Source organism: Schistocerca nitens, chromosome 3 (assembly GCF_023898315.1).
Source record: "Schistocerca nitens isolate TAMUIC-IGC-003100 chromosome 3, iqSchNite1.1, whole genome shotgun sequence".
Lineage (NCBI taxonomy): Eukaryota > Metazoa > Arthropoda > Insecta > Orthoptera > Acrididae > Schistocerca > Schistocerca nitens.
The window spans coordinates 637,186,546-637,210,417 of record NC_064616.1 but is presented as its reverse complement, the minus strand read 5'-3'; positions in this window follow the sequence as shown (position 1 = coordinate 637,210,417).

Genomic DNA, 23,872 nt, shown 5'->3' with positions numbered 1-23,872 from the left:
GACATCGAGAGTACTTCAGGAGCGAGACTGAAGATGACTGGCGCTATCACTTTCGAACACAATCTCATCATCGAGTCCTTCCAGTAAAGTTGTCCATTCAGGTTGTCCCCAAGGGACACACCTAGTTTGTATGCGATTTGTGCTGCATGTGAGTTGGGAATATAAAAAGGCCATACTGATGTGTGCTCCATGTCGTGTAGCCTGTTGTTGTCGGTCTAGGGGACAATGATATTGTCACAATTATCATTGTCACAATTATAAATACTACACAAACACTTTTTGAGGTGGAAATTTTCGTTTATGGTGTTGTTTTGTATTTGACATCAAAAAATATTTTTTAGGTGTTAAATTTATCTAAGTCAACTATTATTTTGGGGCCAAATTGAAATGAGCCTTGTAGGTAATTTACACTGTAATTCTACCTCCTCAATGCCAACAGTCCTTTTAGTTTCATTCCAAATTAGCACTAGAGATGCTATTTGACATGATATTTTTGTTTATCTTTCATGTGCTTGTGCATACGTTAGTTGAAAAACATATGGCTCCCCCTCCTCTCCAACTATGAAGAAAATATTTTAATGAAACGTGAACGTTGGTTCGTTTAGTATAGACTGATGAAATGTGTCTGACTAAAACTGTCACTTGCGCATCATGCTTGTTGCATCATATTGTGTCTGCTACGCTAAATTCTTACCATGGTAAGAGTGCATCAAAACGTCTGGAAGGAAGCTGGGACATGTTAAATGTTTTATTTCATTTACAACTATGGACACCATTTCAAGTTCCTACTTTCCTTATTCGATGTGTGACTGTCCATCGGTCCCTGTCTCACACATCTTGCTCACCAGATGGAAGAGTTTTGTTTGTCTGGTTCGCCCAAGGCTATCAGTAGTTCTAATGAAATGTTGTCTGTTCCCAGAGCCTTGTTTTGACTTAGGTCTTTCAGTGCTCTTTCAAATTCATCACACAGTCCGTTGTTAAGTAGTGAAAGTGCGACGGTAGTGTATCAGTCTCGTGCCGCAGATCGCAATGGAACCTAAATCAAGTGTTCAAGACATTCTCCACAATGTTTTGAAGAAGAGGAGTGTGTGGAAAGTTTGTCCCCCACACCCTGACTCCCATACAACGATGCCTGGACACTTGCCACACTGAAATACAAAATAATTCTCTCCTGGAAAAAATCGTCACATGAAATGTATTGGCAGCTGCGAATAGTCTACGATCAACCACCAGCTTATGAAGGGGATGACAACAATGAAAATTTGTGCCGGACCAGGCCTCGAACCAAGATTTCCCGCTTTACGTGAACGGTCGCCTTAACAGCTTTGTCTACCTGCGCACGACTCATTGGCCAGATCCAAACTTTAATATGTCGTCGTTCCTGCGTCACAACTTGTACTCACATACATTGTGTAATTCCCGTACAGGTGATGACATTTTAACTAAAAGTCGCTGCCTGGTATCGGCGGTTAAACACGATATTGCAGTGTCTGTGTTGTTAAGAACGATGCAATGTTTCTTCGAACATGCACTTATGTCCGAAGAAACATTGCATCGTTCTTCTTAATAGCACAGACACTGCAATATCGTATAAAATCATCACAGGTGGCGGGACTTTGTGTTATCAAGACAAACCTACCACGAAAAGACAAGGTGCACAAAATCACATGAAGGATCAACACTTTGACGAGATAACCGACACTCAAGCCAAAGTGACGTTGGAGATGAACAACATCCCAAAGCAGGGTTTTTCTGACAGTTTCACATGGTTGTATGAACGTTCTGCGCGTTGTACTCTAGTGGATGGGAGGGAGGAGGGGACTGTATAAAGCACCTGAAGCACTAAAATCAGCATCTTAACTTTTCTCTATTTTTCATTAATATAGTGTTGATACTTTTTGGGCAGATGGGGAATATCCTATGGTACGTTTATATGTATGGCACGTATTTCACCTTGTTGCCCGCAGCATGAAAGCTATATCCACAAAGAAAGATCGAGCAATGTTACTTGTAATTTGGTAATATCAGTTACAAGAAAGTACGGGGTTATTCGTAAGTACCTCCAGGATATCAGAATAAGAATGCGCGAGAACAACAAGACATATACACACATCAAAAAAAGTTTTGCACCACCCCAGTTCCCAGAACTCCTGAAGACAGACGTTGACTGTGAATATTGTATCACAGACACAGTCCCTTTGACTGTTCACAGATGTCACTAATCCCGCCCAAAGATGTAAACAACCGTGCATGAGCAGCGCCTATTAGATGGAAGGGGTCCGACAGCCGATCACTTCCAGTCATTCCACCGGGAAGGCTCGTGTTGTCTGTAGTTCAACCATACCTAGACTGTCATTACCGCGGTTCGATCACGTCCGCATTGTTACTTTGTGACAGGAAGGGCTCTCACTGAGGGAAGTGTCCAGGCGTCTCGGGCTGAACCACAGCGATGTTGTTCGAACATGGAGGAGACACAGAGAGACAGGAACTGTCGATGACATGCCTCGCTCAGGCCGTCCAAGGGCTACTACTGTAGTGGATGACCGCTACCTAGGGACTATGGCTCGGAGGAACCCTGACATCAACCCCACCACGTTGAATAACGCTTTTCGTGCAGCCACAGGACGTCATGTTACGGCTGAAACTGTGCGCAATAGGCTGCATGATGCGCAACTTCACTCCCAACGTCCATGGCGAAATTCATCTTTGCAACCACGTCACCATGCAGCGCGGTACAGATGGGCCCAACACCATGCCGAATGGACCACTCAGGATTGACATCACGTTCTCTTCACTGATGAGTGTCGCATATGCCTTCGACCAGACAATCGTCGGAGACTTGTTTGGAGGCAACCTGGTCAGGCTGAGCGCCTTAGACACACTGTCTAGCGAGTGCAGCAAGGTGGAGGTTCCCTGCTGTTTTGGGGTGACATTATGAGGGGCCGACGTACGCCGCTGGTGGTCATGGAAGGCGCCGTAACGGCTGTACGACACGTGAATGCCATCCTCCAGCCGACAGTGCAACCATATCGGCCGCATTTTGACGAGGCATACGTCTTCATGGACGACAATTCGCGCCCCCATCGTGCACATCTTGTGAATGACTTCCTTCAGGATAACGACATCGCTCGACTAAAGTGGCCAGCATGTTCTCTAGACATGCCTGGGACAGACTGAAAAGGGCTGTTTATGGACGACGTGACCCACCAGCCACTCTGAGGGATCTACGCCAAATCGCCGTTGAAGAGTGGGACAATCTGGACCAACAGTGCCTTGATGAACTCGTCGACAGTATGCCACGACGAATACAGGCATGCATCAATGCAAGAGGACGCGTTGCTGGGTATTAGAGATACCAGTGTGTACAGCAGTCTGGACCACCACCTCTAAGGTCTCGCTGTATGGTGGTACAATATGCAATGTGTGATTTTCATGAGCAATAAAAAGGGCGGAAATTATGTTTATGTTGATCTCTATTCCAATTTTCTGTACAGGTTCCGGAACTCTCGGAACCGAGGTGATGCGAAACTTTTTTCGAAGTGTGTACAAAAATGACACTCATCAGGGTATAGAGCATCTCTTCAAGTTTCGATTAGTTGCACGTGCATGGTGAATTACCACTAGGTGGCAAGCAATGGGGGCCAGTGGGCTGTGGATTAAGAGGGGATGGCACGTCTGTCTAAACAACTGCATGCAACATTTTGTCTCTTCAGAACGTTTCTTGAATGGAAAAAATACAGTTTTTAGTGTACTAGCAAGTGACGTGATTCAAATCTCCATCTAACACAACTTTCTGCTCTGATGCCAAAATATATATAAAAAAAAATATATGCACAAATATATACTTTCTAATATTTTCTGCAGGCAAGATTAAGTTATGGAATAAAATTAAATCAATGTTCTTACCTTAATTAATAGGTTTGTAAACGAAGTCCATTCTCCTCTCTTTCCCTTCAGCAAAATGGTCAATTGCGAGCTCATTAAAATTATGCACATTCAAAAGTGCACGTGGTTTTAAACCTCTTAATCCTCAATCTGTAAGCTGTATCCACCTGGCATCTTATATCGACTTTGCCAAGCATAGCAAACTCGATGCTACTGTCTGTGAAGTTCATTCAAGTTATGTTTTTTTAACTTTGTCAGCTAAGTGTCTAATGTCTGTCACTTCATGTGTGGTCCAGGCACGTTCTGCAACATTCATTACCACATACGTGTATCAGAGGAAAGCATTTCTTATTTCGTATCCACACAGCCAGTCCGCATATTTATACAGGGTGTTAGAAAAAGGTACGGCCAAACTTTCAGAAAACATTCCTCACACACGAATAAAGAAAAGATGTTATGTGGACATGTGTCCGGAAACGCTTAATTTCCATGTTAGAGCTCATTTTAGTTTCGTCCACCTACGCTCAATGGAGCACGTTATCATCATTTCATACGGGATACTCTACCTATGCTGCTAGACCATGTGCCTTTACAAGTACGACACAACATGTGGTTCATGCACGATGGACCTCCTGCACACTGCAGTCGAAGTGTTCGTACGCTTCCCAACAACAGATTCGGTGACCGATGGATTAGTAGAGGCGGACCAATTCCATGGCCTCCACGCTCTCCTGACCTCAACCCTCTTATGGGGGCATTTGAAAGCTCTTGTCTACGCAACCCCGGTACCAGATGTAGAGACTCTTCGTGCTCGTATTGTGGACGGCTGTGATACAATACGCCATTCTCCAGGGCTGCATCAGCGCATCAGGGATTCCATGCGACGGAGGGTGGATGCATGTATCCTCGCTAACGGAGGACATTTTGAACATTTCCTGTAACAAAGTGTTTGAAGTCACGCTGGTACGTTCTGTTGCTGTGTGTTTCCATTCCATGATTAATGTGATTTGAAGAGAAGTAATAAAATGAGCTCTAACATGGAAAGTAAGCGTTTCCGGACCCATGTTCACATAACATATTTTCTTTCTTTGTGTGTGAGGAATGTTTCCTGAAAGTTTGGTCGTACCTTTTTGTAACACCCTGTATAAAGAAGGAGTAAATTTTCTGATAAAAGTGCTTATACTTTTGCACGCGTTTTGAGTATGTACAATGTTTAAATCAGGTCCTGGCAGTCTTAACCTTTTCAGTACCAACTTTCTCTCAAAAGTAAGATTTTGACTACCAGTAGTTAAATACTGTTTACGCGATTTACATAATCCATTTTCAACAGGAAACGAGCAGATCAGTTAGTCACTAGGTCGCAATTTCAAACAGTCTGATTCACAGGGAAACAACAAAACTACTACCACGGTTTCGGCACTACTGTTGCCTTCGACCGCTTCGCGCGGGCACCATCCGCAACAGCGCTGCACAATGCACTGTCCCCACCCAGCTCCCAATTCCTCCATTCTTCCACACACGTCTATCTCCCGCTTTTAAACCGTCAGGACGGTTCGGCTAGACTAGAGTCCGACAGGTAACTGATTCCAAAAACATTCATCGTTTGCTTACAGGGGCTGGTAGTTTACCCATTCTAAAAACATTTATCTTTCGGGTACAAGGGTTGGTGGTCTATAAAAATTAAGTAAGTCGATTTTTGATTCACGATTCATGCATAGTGCAGCCTTTCTAGTGACAGGAATTACTGGGAGGGCGCCGCCCTGGAGTCCTCCAAGAATAGCGTGTCAAGTGTATCAGAAGCCCACCAATTCGCGTCAGTGACTTTAATGGCGTATGTACTAGTCGCGTCTCAACAGGTGCTCATACTGAGCACCAGCAATGTGAATGAAGAACTGGGAGCTGCGCTCTGTTCACTGATATATCTATTTTCTTTCTGTATTATAGTTTTCGTGTAGTTCTCTTGGGAACCCTTCTGGGTAACACATACAGAGAAATTTAATAATGTTCAGTACATTCAGAAAAAGGATGTTGGTAGATCTCATAAATTCATATGATCTGATGCAGAGTGCTTTTTTTCCAACGAGGGTGCAGAGGAACAGTAGTACAACCATAGACAACATTTTTATTCATTCTACATTACTGGCTGGGCATTCTGTTAGTAAAATGGTGAATAGTCTTTCAGATCATGATGCAAAAATTTTAACACTAAAAGGCTTTAGTACTCAAACAAATGTCACATTTAATTATAAACTATGTAGGAAAGTTACTCCAACTGCAATAGAGAGTTTTCTAAACTTTGTCAAAGAACAAGAGTGGCAGGATTTTTATAGTGCCGATAACATAGATGACAAATATAATGCTTTCCTTAATACATTTATCATGCTCTTTGAGAGTTCCTTTCTATTACAACGTTCTAAACGGGGTACTAGCAGTAATAGGCAGCCCAGTTGGCTGACTAGTGAGATAAGGATATCTTGTAGAACAAAGTGGGAATTATATCAAAATGTTAGAAGCAGTCACAATCAAACTACAGTAGCCCATTACAAACAGTATGGTAAGATGCTTAACAATGTTATTAGGGAGGCAAAGAGTATGTGGTGTGCAAATAGAATTGCTAATTCACAGGATAAAATTAAAACTATATGGTCAGTCGTGAAGGAAGTGCCTGGTCAGCAACAGAAAGTCAACGATGTAAAGTCAGTTTGTAGTAAAAATATTCCTGTTACTGATAAATCAGATATATGCACAGTACTTAACAATCATTTTCTGAGCATTGCTGGTGAATTAAATAAAAATTTTTGGTTTCTACAGGGAATCATATGACTTTATTGGCGAATGCCTTTCCGAGATTGATGTCTGAAATACTCCTCAGTGATCCAGACAAGAGGGAGATTGAGTCAATAATTAAATTACTGAAGACCAAGAACTCTCATGGTTATGATAGACCGCCTAGCAGAATATTAAAGTACTGTGTTGCACATGTTAGCCCTGTACTTAGCCATATTTGTAATTTTTCCTTTAGGAATGGTCAGCTTCCTGAACGATCGAAGTACTCAGCAGTAAAGCCACTCTATAAAAAGGGGGAAGGGATAATGCAGATAATTTTAGACCTGTTTCTATGCCATCAGTGTTTGCAAAAGTTATTGAAAAGGCTGTGTATGTAAGGATAACTGATCATTTTATATCGCACGATTTGCTATCAAATGTACAGTTCGGCTTTAGAAGTCGTTTAACAACTGAAAATGCTATATTCTCTTTTCTCTGTGAGGTACTGGATGGGCTAAACAAAAGGTTTCGAATGCTTGGCATTTGAATGTGTTGATCACAAAATATTGCTCCAGAAGTTGGACCATTACGGAATACGAGGAGTAGCTCACAATTGGTTCACCTCTTACTTTAGCAACAGACAGCAAAATGTCATTATTCACAATGTTGAAAATGGCTGTGATGTGGGGTCTGAGTGGGGTACAGTCAAGTGGTGGGTGCCCCAGGGATCAGTGTTGAGGCCACTCCTGTTCCTGATTTACGTTAATGATACGCCCTCTAGTATTACAGGTGACTAAAATAATTCTGTTTGCTGTTAACACTAGCTTGGTAGTAAAGGATGTTGTATGTAACATTGGCTCGGTTTCAAATAGTGCAGTTCATGACCTAAGTTCATGGCTTGTAGAAAATAAACTAACGCTAAATCCCAGTAAGACTAAGTTTTTACAGTTTCTAACACACAATTCAACAAAACATGACGTTTTAATGTCACAGCATGGGCATATGATTAGTAACATCGAACAGTTCAAATTTCTAGGTATTCAAATAGATAATAAGCTGTCGTGGAAAGCTCATGTTCAGGATTTTGTTCAAGGACCTAATACTGCCATTTTTAGTATTCGAACGGTATCTGAAGTGAGTGATCGTTCGACACAAAAATTGGGGTGCTTTGCTTATTTTCATTCGCTTATGTCGTATGGTATTATATTTTGGGTAACTCTTCTCATTCTAAAAGGGCAATAAGTGGTGTAAGTTCATGAACCTCTTGTCGACCACTGTTCACGAGTCTGGATGGCCTGTCTCTCTCTCTCTCTCTCTCTCTCTCTCTCTCTCTCTCTCTATATATATATATATATATATATATATATATATATATATATATATATATATTCCTTACTGTCATTTCTTGTTAACAGTGTTAGCTTATTCCCAAAAATAAGCAGCTTTCACTCAGTTAATACTCGACAGAAACCAAACATGCATTTGGATCGGACTTCCTTAACTCTTGTGCAGAAAGGTGTGCAGTATACTGCTGCATCCATTTTCAGTAAGCTACCACTCTAATTCAAAAATCTTAGCAGTAATCCACGCGCTTTCAAATCGAAATTGAGGAGTCTCCTCATGGGTCACCCCCGCAACATAATGGCATATGATATTATTATTACTTTATTTATTTATTATTTTTGTTGGAGGGCCAATTGATTCATGATGATCCGTATTCTGTTTTTAATGTTGTTAGCGAGATTCTAACTCGAAATAAAATAATTGTAAACCATTCCGAAATAAGTATAAAACCGTTTCTAATCCACATAAACCCGAGATAAATATATGTTTTTAGTAAGATACCTTTCCAAATCTATATCATGAAACCACCAACTTCGTTTTCCGAAAAAGTCTTTAACATTAATCAATAACCTTTTACGCTTGCTACTACTTTTCCAACTATCTTTCACATGAATGAAACCAGCTCACTTTCTTTGTCTTCTGTTCCTGATCTCAATCATATCCCTTCTGCTCAGGCGGTACTAATAATGTCTTACCTCTCTCTGCGGACAACAGCGGTTTTGAAATATTGGATCCGCATGCACATATCAGTCTCTGTCTACTCCTGTTTGACAGCCTTAGACCCTCAATGAAATTCGTAGCACTTATTTACAGGAGGATTAAGTTTTCGCCATAGAGTTAACTCTCAACAAACAAAACAAAGTTGTTCTATTTACACAGGTACAAGGCACTGGATCACATCTAACCAGGAGTGGTTGTTAAACCTCTGCCTTTTCTGGAGATTAATTTCCGAACAGAGGCTCATACATTAGATGTCCAAAAGCAATATCTGCAGAATAATTGAATGAAGCCCCATCAGAATAACCAGAGCGCAGTGTTTCCAAGCCTTTAGAAAGATTGTAACGTGCCACAAGAAAAGTGTGCTCCATAAAGAAAAATTTATTTCATTTGCGGATCCAGGACCCACAGATGTTAAACAACACATCTGCATTCTTTGTGACGAAAATTCCGTTGACCAGCGTACTAGAAGAGTCTGGTCTTTATCAGGCTAGTATGATTACGACTGATTGCGTAAGAAATTTCGCCTTGGCGTGTTCTACTTTTCAAGCTCTGGTAGCGCCGTCGCAAGTTTCGCTGCAGTCTGGTGCATCCCACGAAACTGTACCGTTGCCCCTATAGTGTCGCCGCGACAAATTTCGTCCGCCGCGAAGCCCAAGTCAGTAAGGAGAATGCTACGAAAAAGAAGCCTTTCGCCACGGACAAGGAAAATGGAAACTGCGTATCAACTATTGTAACCAAAAGTGTATACATGAAGAAATCAATATGGTATCAACAGAAGTCACGGCACGATATTACTGCAAGGTCTGCTTGAGGAATTACAAGTAATACAAAGAGAGATCTTTAGGAAATACTAGGTTCAATCAAAGATAATTGTGGATTCAGATGACGCAACAAACACGAACTCCACGCTCATGTAAAAAGATCGCACTTCGGTTACATTGCTCAAACGAATCCCGCAAGGTTGAGTAACCACAAAATGGCTCTGAGCGCTATGGGACTTGACATCTGAGGACATCAGTCCCCTAGAACTTAGAACTACTTAAACCTGACTAACCTACGGACATCACACGCATCCACGCCCGAGGTAGGATTCGAACCTGCGACCGTAGCAGTCGCACGGTTCCAGACTGAAGCGCCTAGAACCGCTCGGCCACTCCGGCCTGAGTAACCACGTCTTCGCTACTTTCTCAGTAAGAAAACCAAGGTGATGTGGTTCACTGGTGTAGAAAACGAGCTGCAAAAAGTGGCGAAAACACAGCAGAATATTCAGAAACCCATTATGCTCAAGAAGAAACCCCCATAGGCACCTTGGTTTTGAAGAAAAGCCGAAACTAAAAATTGTCAGAACACAGACTGACGCGAGGAAGCATGGGTGTGAACTTTGTTACAATAAACGCTTTCAAGAGTCTAAACTTCCAAAACAGAATGCAACTTCAAAAACTTTAAAAAGATTTGTTTTGACAGAACACAGAGAAACTTTGAGATTGTGAAACTTATGTTCATTTATTGCACCATATGTAACAAATTATGTTTTTATCGTTTCCTTGGGAGTGATGACATTCACAAGAACACCTAAATCAGGCAAGGAGGTATATCTCAATTACTTTACCAGGCATACAAATTGTGTGCGTCGGTAAGAGATTCCTATCACATGACACACGTACTGTCACTAATGCCGTGTATGACATACCAGACGTGTTTTCTGGTGGTGGTTTCGGTTGACTTGTCGCCTTGTCATCAAACATTTGATGTTCCCATTTGCAAGCCACTACTACCTTTCGCTTACTAATATAGTAGCTGAGCAGAATGAACTTTCATTATAGGTCCCTTCCTTACACTTCGCTGTTGCAAACGGACGTTACACCACGACACAAATACAAATATGAATACAGCGAACAGCGGTGGGAGAGAATTGGCTCGAGGTAGGTATGAACCTGGCTCGCCCGCATGGCAGTCCAACACCGTGAACACTGATCCAAGACGCTGTTTCACCTTCTTGTGTATTGCACTTCTTATCCTCGAACCGTTCACTGTTTCCATTTCGCTTCTTGTTTTTCACAGTTCAGTACTGTATATTTAATTTTATTGCATCTAATCTCATATACAGCGAAACGCCAAAGTAACTGGTAGAGGCATGCGTATTCAAATACAGAGCTATGCCCCAGGCAGAATACGGCGCTGCGGTCGGCAACGCCTATATAAGACAAGTGTCTGGCGCAGTTGTTAGATCGGTTACTGCTGCTACGATGGCAGATTATCAAGATTTAAGTGAGTGTGAACGTGATGTTATAGTCGATACACGAGCGATGGGACACAGCATCTCTGAGGTAGCGATGAAGTGGGGATTTTCCTGTATGACCATTTCATGAGTGTACCGTGAATATCAGGCATCCAGTAAAACATCAAATCTCCGACATCACTGCGGCCGGGAGAATATCCTGCAAGAACGGGACCAACGACGACTGAAGAGAATCGTTCAACGTGACAGAAGTGCAACCCTTCCCCAAAGTGCTGCAGATTTCAATGCTGGGCCATCAACAAGTGTCAGCGTGCGAACCAATCAACGAAACATCTTGTACCCTTGATGACTGCATGACACAAAGCTTTACACCTCGCCTGGGCCTGTCAACACCGACTTTGTACTATTGATGACTGGAAACATGTTGCCTGGTCAGACGAGTCTCATTTCAAATCGTATCCAGTGGATGGACATGTAAGGGTATGGAGACAACCCCATGGATCTACTGACTCCGCATGTCAGCAAGGGACTGTTCAAGCTGTTGGAGGCTTTGTAACAGTGTTCGGCATGAGCATTTGGAGCGATATGGAACCCCTGATACGTTTAGATATGACTGTGACACGTACATAAGCATCCCATCTGATTATCTGCATCCATTCATACCCATTGTGCATTCCGACGGACGTGGGCAATTCCAGAAGGACAATGAGACAACCAACACATCCTCAGAAGAGATCTCTGACCCTCGTACTCTTACGGATTTCATGGTGTCAGTTCCCTCCAGCACCACTTCAGACGTTGGTCGAGTCCATGCCATGTTGTGGCACTTCTGCATGCTCGGAGGAGCCCTACACGATATTAGGCAGGTGTACCAGTTTCTTTGGCTCTTCAGAGTAGTATGTCCGGCCACTGATGTTATTTGTGTGTACAGCAAAACTTGCGTATGTGGATAATTCAATACCATACAATACAATTATCACTGATGTTAAAGGGCTTAGACTATTGGTCCTTAAATGCTACCCCACCCAAGGATGTCTTTATACGAATATAGTTTAGATCTGATCAGTGTTACACTTCGAAAATAGAACTTTTTTGTCCCCAAGTCATTAATCTTTTTATGCCATTTCCCATATGATGAGATCACATCAGTCACTGGGTGCTATCTTATTTCTGGGGTTCTAGCTTCTTTACTAAAATTTATCAGTCAGCACTCACAAAGATCTTTGCGCAACCTAAAACTATGCATGACATAGCTATCCCTATTGCACATAAGTGTCCAAAATGGGGGGGGGGGGGGGAGGACACAAGGGGGAGGGGGAGTGGGGGTGGGGGAGGATGAGGATAGGGGTACACCAATGATGATAATTTTCTTGTGTCACCTGTAAAATTTAATTCTTGGGGCATGACACATCTCAAAACCGACCATCTCATTTATATAAAAAATGGCAATTTTAGTCTTACTTACCCCCCCCCCCCCAAAAAAAAATCTCTGTAAGCACCCATATATCTCTTTTTGTTGCAACAGTTTAGCTCTTCATTTACATCTCAGTACTTCATTTTCCTCTAATTCTCTGTGCTAAACAACATAGCTGTATTTGCTACAATTTATTTTTACAGTAGTGGCACTTATTTTTGGCAATTTTTGCTGAGTCATCTCCACAACACTGAAAATAAACTTAGTCACAAAATATAGTTTCTGTGGACCATTTATTTGCCCACTTCAATTAAGTTCAGATGGAATGCAATTTAATTTTATTTTAAATGTAGGTAGTGCATTTCATGTTGGATCTATGAATTTTAACCTCCTAAAAATGCGAGAACTGAAACAAAATAAAAAATATAACATTTTATAGTGGATTTAAATTTACAATGCATATATCTGTTAACAAATTTAAATATTACTCTAAGAATTAATTTGCTTTCAGTTTTTTTGTGTCTGACAATACCATCATGGTTCAGCGTCCACATTAAATTGTAGACCCTGCTATAACAGGTTGACAAAGTCACTCCAAATGTCAGGCATACCACCTCCAATAGGACCAGGACATGTAAGGCATTATGATGTTCAAACATTTACCTTTAATGAATACAGCATAAGATTTTTCTAAAAATCAAACTGCATATAGTAATGAATACAGACTGATTATTTATCACCATGGCAGTTATAAATATGTAATTAGCAGCAGCTTTAACAGTTCCTTTCACAAAAAAGTTAGAAAGTGACAAAAGGGTTTTAAAGGAGTTTGTGGCGAGAAAATGGAGGGTAGGAGATGTGCTGCCTGAAGTAATGTCTTGAGGACAGATTGTGAGTGAAGCCTAGTCGGTAGAGCACTTGCCCATGAAAGGCAAAGGTCCTTGGTTCAAGTCCTGGTGTGGCACACAGTTTTAATCTGCCAGGAAGTTTCCTATCAGCACACACTCTGTTGCAGAGTGAAAATTTTGGAAACATTACACTGCTTTAAATAACATACCTAATATGAGAGACCTGACATTTTCTCTCCTGTAACTCATATTCACAGACTATCTTTCGTTTCCTTCCGATTTTCTTTTGCACACTAGATAACACTGTCTAGTTGAAATTGTTCAATTAATCAGATGCATTTAGATCTCTATTCAGAAATATCTTTGAACTTATTATTTCGAGCCTTACCTGCAAAGCTCTATCTTACATTTTAGGAGAAATAACTATTTCATCAACAAGCAATTCTATTTCAAATACATTCACCTGTATAAGTATCTTGCAGTTCCTCTGCTTTCCATTTGGTGTAGTTTTGACTACTCAGGTTGGAAAAATGGTTCAAATGGCTCTGAGCACTATGCAACTTAACTTCTGAGGTCATCAGTCACCTAGAACTTAGAACTAATTAAACCTAACTAACCTAAGGACATCACACACATCCATGCCCGAAGCAGGATTCGAACCTGTGACCATAGCAGTCGCTCAGTTCCAGACTGTAGCACCTAGAACCGCACGTCCACTCCGGCCGGCACTCAGGTTGGAAATATTTTGTGGCTATTTATGTAACAGTCAAAACATAGACCTTACATAAAGGTATTAAATGTAAATTCTCATAGCACTGCCACAAATTATAATTAACACAATAGATTTATCCTACTGGTAATTTTAGCTTTGCAACCGTGTAGCTATAATAAAATCTATTTTCCACAACCAGAGATAGCACAGTCCTGGGGTACAACAGGTGCACTGCACTCAGGTGCAGGATCCAGAAGTGCCGAAGGTATGGCACACAACTGATTACTAAGCTAATTATCAACTGGTACTCAAACCATTTAAGCATGTAAAACAGAAAGTTTTATGTCAGTGACAGGCTTATAAACACTTTACAATTAAAATTGGAAACACTTACATGTTTAATTAGACCCTCCTTTAAGTAATTCTGATTCTGGAAATCCACTTATTTCATACTAGATATGACCTCAAGTTTTGCACAAGGAGGGGAGAAAATACTGGGGCTAGAAAGTCAAAGCCAACAGCATACAACAATCACAGCCAGTGCTGCCACTAAACTGTTTCCTTCACACCTTATCATCGCTGGCAGCTAAGCTCCCCTGACAAGATGATTGCACTGAGAGGAAATTTGCATATGTCCCTCTGCCAGCACTGCGACTCTCATGTAGACGATGGAGGAGTGCAGGTGGCACTCATGTTTGGGCAACTGTAGAAAACAAACCTCTCACTCATGCATTGAAATAACTCCAAAAGCATTCTGCTCCAAGCTGCCGCAGTTGGCGGTCTTGCGCGTGTTAGGTACCTTTCTCTCTCTTTTTCTGGCGAAGGCTGCTACCGAAAGCTTATGAGCAAGGTCTTTTAATTATGCTTGTCTACAACTTAATGCGTCACCTTTACGATAAGTAGCAATCTATCTTTTCCTCCATTGTTGATATTAAAAAAACAAATGATTTGTGTGGGACTCAGTCACGTAAAGATGTATTACACTACTGCACAGTACCAAACTGCACATTTGGAGAAATGATCAGTAATGCAAAAGAAGTGTGTGATGCAGTTGATGCCAAGAATTTCCCCACACCATACAGGAAAAATATATTTTATGTATGGGCTACCAATGAGATGGTAAATCCAGAAACATATTTCAAATATTTTTTTTCTTTTACTTCCTGGACACCTTTATAACAAAATTTCACTAACACTTCAAACTTCTAAGTGAAAAATGACACCACTTTCTCTTTTCCATAAAACTTATGATATGTGGAAAAAAATAGATTCGGGAGAAAGGATAAGGTTCTGGTCAAATTCGCAAGATTGAGCAGCAGCGTAAACTCTAACACTGATAAAAAAAATTCTCTTTTAATGAAATGGATCTAACTTGACGATTGCACAACCCCTTTAAACACACTGAATTATTTACTTTCAAACAACTTCAATTCAGTTTTTTTTTTCAGAGATAACTAACACTACAAGTGACAGCAGTCTACAGTGAAATATATATATTTTTAATAAATTAAATGTAATAAATTATCTCAGGTCAACATTGTCACAAAGTAGACTGACAAATTTATATCAGATTATCACTGACGACAATATTTATATAGAAATTATTTACTCTGTCAAGGATTTTGTCAAACCATAAACTTGCAAATTAGATTTTTTTAAAACTTTTTTTAAAAACTTGGATGACTAATTCTATGTTTTAGTATTGTGTGTATGATAATAAATGAAGAACCTGCAAAATACGTCTGTGTGTGAAAAAAAGTAACATCCCAATAATATCAGAATACTGGAAATAGATTAGCTACTCCATTTAACTTCTTTATCAGCTGGGGACATTTGGTAGTGCTCATACCTTGGCATCAAATACGCTAAGGTCATCTACATCCACAACTGTTGGTATATGAAACTACTTTAATTGGAAACTGTGTTTCATTGCAGATGGAGTAATTGCGAGGATACGGCTAACTGCCCTTGCACACACATGGCAACGATTCGGTGAACTTTTTGTATGTTAGTACTCATTGTGCAATAACAGAAATCAAAATGGAACAATTATCATCAGGTATGGTGGCAATTAATTATGCAAGCAACAATGTTTCCATTCTATGTGTACTTTCCAATTAGCAAAAACAATGTTAACGACAATCACAAGTTCTATATACAGATAAATGAAATGGAATGTAGCCCTGGTGATTTTAATGTAGCAGTACTGCACAGTCTGTAACTACAAAGTATACACACACTACCATTTCACTAACTCAGCATGCCCAATATATCAACAGAAAAATCAAATGATAGTTTCACACGAACTTTAACTTTATCTACACCCCACCCAGGTCTCTTGATTATTTTGGGCCAAATGAATTTATTTTGTTCCTCTTGACTGGAGATAGTGAAAGAAACTAATAGCCATACAATTACTGCCTTTTACCAACAGACCATTTCACTGAAACCATCGGGACATCTAATGATTATGTTAAGCTGTAACTCAAGGAAGAACACATTACTGTTTCAGACAGCAAAATATAAGACATTTAGTTCACAAACAATAACATGAAGTGCCGGCCGGAGTGGCCGTGCGGTTCTGGGCGCTGCAGTCTGGAGCCAAGCGACCGCTCCGGTCGCAGGTTCGAATCCTGCCTCGGGCATGGATGTGTGGGATGTCCTTAGGTTAGTTAGGTTTAAGTAGTTCTAAGTTCTAGGCGACTGATGACCTCAGAAGTTAAGTTGCATAGTGCTCAGAGCCATTTGAACCATTTGAATAACATGAAGTCTATAAGCACACTCCAGCAGTATCCACATTCTGCCTGATCAATTATGATTTATTACATATAATTTTCTATTCCCCCCCATGAACCATGGACCTTGCCGTTGAGGCTTGTGTGCCTCAGCGATACAGATGGCCGTACCGTAGGTGCAACCATAACGGAGGGGTATCTGTTGAGAGGCCAGAAAAACATGTGGTTCCTGAAGAGGGGCAGCAGCCTTTTCAGTAGTTGCAGGGGCAACAGTCTGGATGATTGACTGATCTGGCCTTGTAACATTAACCAAAACAGCCTTGCTGTGCTGGTACTGCAAACGACTGAAAGCAAGGGGAAACTACAGCCGTAATTTTTCCCGAGGACTAGCAGCTTTACTGTATGATTAAATGATGATGGCGTCCTCTTGGGTAAAATATTCCGGAGGTAAAATAGTCCCCCATTCGGATCTCCGGGCGGGGACTACTCAAGAGGACGTCGTTGTCAGGAGAAAGAAAACTGGCGTTCTACGGATCGGAGCGTGGAATGTCAGATCCCTTAATCGGGCAGGTAGGTTAGAAAATTTAAAAAGGGAAATGGATAGGTTAAAGTTAGATACAGTGGGAATTAGTGAAGTTCGGTGGCAGGAGGAACAAGACTTTTGGTCAGGTGATTACAGGGTTATAAATACAAAATCAAATAGAGGTAATGCAGGAGTAGGTTTAATAATGAATAAAAAAATAGGAGTGCGGGTTAGCTACTACAAACAGCATAGTGAACGCATTATTGTGGCCAAGATAGACACAAAGCCCATGCCTACTACAGTAGTACAAGTTTATATGCCAACTAGCTCTGCAGATGAAGAAATTGATGAAATGTATGACGAGATAAAAGAAATTATTCAGGTAGTGAAGGGAGACGAAAATTTAATAGTCATGGGTGACTGGAATTCATCAGTAGGAAAAGGGAGAGAAGGAAACATAGTAGGTGAATATGGATTGGGGGGAAGAAATGAAAGAGGAAGCCGCCTTGTAGAATTTTGCACATAGCATAACTTAATCATAGCTAACACTTGGTTCAAGAATCATAAAAGAAGGTTGTATACGTGGATGAATCCTGGAGATACTAAAAGGTATCAGATAGATTATATAATGGTAAGGCAGAGATTTAGGAACCAGGTTTTAAATTGTAAGACATTTCCAGGGGCAGATATGGATTCTGACCACAATCTCTTGGTTATGAACTGCAGATTGAAACTGAAGAAACTGCAAAAAGGTGGGAATTTAAGGAGATGGGACCTGGATAAACTGAAAGAACCAGAGGTCGTAGAGAGTTTCAGGGAGAGCATAAGGGAACAATTGACAGGAATGGGGGAAAGAAATACAGTAGAAGAAGAATGGGTAGCTCTGAGGGATGAAGTAGTGAAAGCAGCAGACGATAAAGTAGGTAAAAAGACGAGGGCTAATAGAAATCCTTGGGTAACATAAGAAATATTGAATTTAATTGATGAAAGGAGAAAATATAAAAATGCAGTAAATGAAGCAGGCAAAAAGGAATACAAACGTCTCAAAAATGAGATCGACAGGAAGTGCAAAATGGCTAAGCAGGGATGGCTAGAGGACAAATGTAAGGATGTAGAGGCTTGTCTCACTAGGGGCAAGATAGATACTGCCTACAGAAAAATTACAGAGACCTTTGGAGAGAAGAGAACCACTTGTATGAATATCAAGAGCTCAGATGGCAACCCAATTCTAAGCAAAGAAGGGAAGGCAGAAAGGTGGTTAGTGGTGGTTAGTGTTTAGACGGTGGTTAGTGTTTAGACGGAGCGCAAGCTCGGGTTAGGGAAGGATTGGGAAGGAAATCGGCCGTGCCCTTTCAAAGGAACCATCCCGGCATTTGCCTGAAACGATTTAGGGAAATCACGGAAAACCTAAATCAGTATGGCTGGAGACGGGATTGAACCGTCGTCCTCCCGAATGCGAGTCCAGTGTGCTACCACTGCGCCACCTCGCTCGGTAGAAAGGTGGAAGGAGTATATAGAGGGTTTATACACGGGCGATGTACTTGAGGACAATATTATGGAAATGGAAGAGGATGTAGATGAAGATGAAATGGGAGATAAGATACTGCGTGAAGAGTTTGACAGAGCACTGAAAGACCTGAATCGAAACAAGGCCCCGGGAGTAGACAACATTCCATTAGAACTACTGACGGCCTTGGGAGAGCCAGTCCTGACAAAACTCTACCATCTGGTGAGCACGATGTATGAGACAGGTGAAATACCCTCAGAAGAATATAATAATTCCAATCCCAAAGAAAGCAGGTGTTGACAGATGTGAAAATTACCGAACTATCAGTTTAATAAGTCACAGCTGCAAAATACTAATGCGAATTCTTTACAGACGAATGGAAAAACTGGTAGAAGCGGACCTCGGGGAAGATCAATTTGGATTCCGTAGAAATGTTGGAACACGTGAGGCAATACTAACCTTACGACTTATCTTAGAAGAAATATTAAGAAAAGGCAAACCTACATTTCTAGCATTTGTAGACTTAGAGAAAGCTTTTGACAATGTTGACTGGAATACTCTCTTTCACATTCTTAAGGTGGCAGGGGTAAAATACAGGGAGCGAAGGCTATTTACAATTTGTACAGAAACCAGATGGCAGTTATAAGAGTCGAGGGGCATGAAAGGGAAGCAGTGGTTGGGAAGGGAGTGAGACAGGGTTGTAGCCTCTCCCCGATGTTATTCAATCTGTATATTGAGCAAGCAGTAAAGGAAACAAAAAGAAAAATTCGGAGTAGGTATTAAAATTCATGGAGAAGAAATAAAAACTTTTGAGGTTCGCTGATGACATTGTAATTCTGTCAGAGACAGCAAAGGACTTGGAAGAGCAGTTGAATGGAATGGACAGTGTCTTGAAAGGAGGATATAAAATGAACATCAACAAAAGCAAAACGAGGATAATGGAATGTAGTCAAAATAAATCGGGTGATGCTGAGGGAATTAGATTAGGATATGAGACACTTAAAGTAGTAAAGGAGTTTTGCTATTTAGGGAGTAAAATAACTGATGATGGTCGAAGTAGAGAGGATATAAAATGTAGACTGGCAATGGCAAGGAAATCGTTTCTGAAGAAGAGAAATTTGTTAACATCGAGTATAGATTTAAGTGTCAGGAAGTCATTTCTGAAAGTATTTGTATGGAGTGTAGCCATGTATGGAAGTGAAACATGGACGATAAATAGTATGGACAAGAAAAGAATAGAAGCTTTCGAAATGTGGTGCTACAGAAGAACGCTGAAGATAAGGTGGGTAGATCACGTAACTAATGAGGAGGTATTGAATAGGATTGGGGAGAAGGTAAGTTTGTGGCACAACTTGACTAGAAGAAGGGATCGGTTGGTAGGACATGTTTTGAGGCATCAAGGGATCACAAATTTAGCATTGGAGGGCAGCATGGAGGGTAAAAATCGTAGAGGGAGACCAAGAGATGAATACACTAAGCAGATTCAGAAGGATGTAGGTTGCAGTAGGTACTGGGAGATGAAGAAGCTTGCACAGGATAGAGTAGCATGGAAAGCTGCATCAAACCAGTCTCAGGACTGAAGACCACAACACAAAACAAATTTTCTATTGACTATATAGGCTTGCAACAGGTATAGACCTCTTAACACGAAGATTGCCATGAGGCCACTGACTGCACACAGCATCTGGTATGAGGCTTTGCTGGGTCTGTGGGTGGCCTTGTGACAGACAACACATTAAGTACTTCCATAAGCTGAATATGACATCCTAGAATGGAATGAAGCAACTCTGTGTGTTGAAAATATTTGTCCTTTTTATGGTTATATAGTACTCCACTATTTGTTATATTACTGAAATGCATAAAATAGGTAACATGTATCAGATAATGCTGTCACACCTCCTTTTTTTGGCTGCTTTGACAATGCTATGGTATCTTGATATCTTCATGAAGTTACCTCTGTTCCAGTAACTTTCCTGACATTTCTAAGAACCTTCATTAGAATGAGTGTGTACATGTTGGCAGCCTTTCAGTTTCCTTTTTAACATTCTCCACGTAGTTTATCATTTTTACTTTGATGAGACCTGTGAGAATACACTAAAATTTTGATTTATTTGCAGAAGTTTTATAGTTTTTCTAGAGTAATTATAGTTCTTAGTCCACCTTGGATTTCAACCTAATGTGCAAAATATTTCATGGATTAGTCATTCTCCTTTCATCAGACTCTGATGTACTTTTTGCTAACTTAAACTTCAGCTACTAGGTCTATATGAGGCATGGAATGCTTATCAGCATAGATTTTTGCAAAGATGTCTTTGGAAACAGCACACGATGTATTTGACTGCACTAAATATGGCATTCCTTAGACCTCTGCTTTCTACGAAAAATACCCCACTTGACTAAGCTTTTGTACTCTGCCTGCACCAGACAAGACGTTGGCACTGTTAAAATATGAACACTCCCCTCCTTTCACTGCACTGTCCCTCAAGCACTGGGTTTCTGACCGATGCTCTGGATCTCTCAAATACTGCGCAATGATTAAGCATCGTGCTTTGATACTTGTGCTACGACAGTACTCACACTGAGTTGTCCTATGAGGCGATGTAAGAATATTATGCAGCAATGAGAAAATATCATTCCCAACATATGCAGAAGAAAGGTTCTTTAGAAATCAGCAGATGTTATGGATTAATTTGGAAAAACAGAGATGCACTGGATACTTGAATGACAAGTGGTACTGGTAAAAACTGTGTTAGTGGTGCACATTATTTCATAGGTACACAGATTTATACAATTTTTGACAGGTTATCCTTCCTGTACTAGAAATAATGTGCCCCCAAGAATCCCAGACACTGCAAAAGCAATCCTGTTAAGACTCAGGTAAGTTCCATAATTTATATATTACTTAAAATGTGTGGAGGGTAATTGCAACTCTTTAAGCAGCTCATTTTCTCACTGAAAAAGAAAGTAATTGAGGTTCAATGTTCACTGTCTGTTAGGAAGACTGCCACTATGTTTCATAAAACCATTAAGACTCATGGAAGTTAGACAATAATGCATATCTGAAACACCTGATATGTCAAAGTATTTACTTGGAATCCACTGCCATGGATGATGAGGCTGTCTGACAAGTAAATTTGGATCATTTGAAGTAAATACAACTGACAGATACACTTAAGGGGAGGACTCCAGTTCACTTCTGCTTCCTTGAATTTTGATTGTGGACGGTAATAGTTTCTTAAAAAGTGTCTTTATGGGGATGGAAATATAGCCCAGTGTGTCTGGAATGAAGCAAACTTACTTTACCTGTCCAGAAAGATTGAAAATTGCTCCATCAGAAGGGTAAATTATATCCACTATTTATATCATATTCAAACCAAGAGAGACAACTACTACCATAAATGCAGAGTGCCAAGCACTGAAGTCATAGTACAGAGCTGTTATCACGTACAATCAAAGTAGTGCATCAGGTGTATTAATGTGTAAAATTTTCAGCCATTAACGAAAGGAATGCTGCGACGTAAATAATGACTTCCCTAAGCCTTAAATCATTCCAGACTGACCATAGCTGCTCACAAAACAATTACAGTAAATATTCCACAGTCACGACTAAGGGCAAGGAGTTGGTATATTTTACTTTATTAGGTATCAACCTCACTGGTATCAGTAAGATCTTACAGTCACCAAAAGTTTGATATGGCATATGTTGAGTAAAAGCCTCACTGCCACACTCTGTAATAGGAGAATTGGAAAGGCAAGTTTTTTCTGATACCATTTATTAAAGACGCAAGTTAAACCAGTCATTTCCTGTCCCATGAGGATGGCTACATAATATGTGATTCAGATACTGCTGTTGTGTGTTGATAAATTAAGTTACTTCAAGACACAAGAATAGGGTGGTAACAATTGAGACACAGTACACATTGTCGGCAAGAGACAGGTCATATCAAAATCATTCATCCGGACATTCGGAGAGAGGGGGAGGGGGTCGTGGTAGGTAGGTAGGTTTATAGGACTCTTGATAATGATTTTGCTTGTGAATCTACATTTTGCACACATAGGATTTATCTGTATTCATCACTGTAAACTACAATATCAACATTCCGTAATTTGATTTTTGTAAGGTAATTGTGATTTGTGTGTGTGTGTGTGTGTGTGTGTGTGTGTGTGTGTGTCAGTCACTTATTTCAAATTTTTCCAGCACTTCTGAACCTTTCTCACAGAAACATAGCTTGATGAGCATAGATTCCAGCTTCAAACAGCAACTGCACATAATCGTAATTTGTACTGGATGTAACATGTACAACCTGCATTGATCCAGCAATGCTTGTGCATTTTTATTAGAAGAGAATTTGTATTTCTGGTCGAAGTTGGTCATTCAGAACTCCAGATGCAATCAACAGTGCCTCCCATCCAATAACTTTGTTAATCTTTCTTTCTCTTTTACAGTAAAAATAGTTAGGTTATGAGTGGCCAATGTGAAGCAAGTTGCATGCCATTTCCCTTACTATTATTGTCAAAGCTTCTGTCAAGCAACAAGCAAACTAAGATCTGTTGCAATGTGTGCAGTTTACAGATATTATTAATGTTCCCAAACCAAGAGATTTCAAACAATCTCATCATGGGAAATAGATACTTTGACATTGAGAGGCTTATAATTTGAATAGGTAAGGCTTTGAGAGTTTCACGGATATAAAAAGCAAATACAGGTTCAAGCATGATGACAAATTAGTTACACAACTACCACTAACATAAATAACATACATAACTTCAACAATATTTTATCCTTCTGAGCACCAATATGACCACCTTTGATATAAAGTACTTTCAATGGTTTTCCTCAAAATGTCTGCCTTGACAGTTTTCTGTTTGTACCAAATGTCTTACTCTGTAAAGTTTAAGACATCATGAATTAAGTCTCCAACTCAAGTAGCATTTGTGAAAGCATTAGAAGCCTTATTATTACTTTAACACATGACACACGGACTTTTCATTGAAAATTAGCTAGAAGGTTTCTCTGAATACCCACAGGTTTACAATGAAATTAATGATAACCTTTGTTAGCCAGTATATCATGTGTGTCCAGGAATGACAATATCTCCTACAATTTTTGCTCATTTATCAATCAACCTGTCTCACATTCACATTAACTGGCATTGAAATGCATGCAGTGTAGGAAATG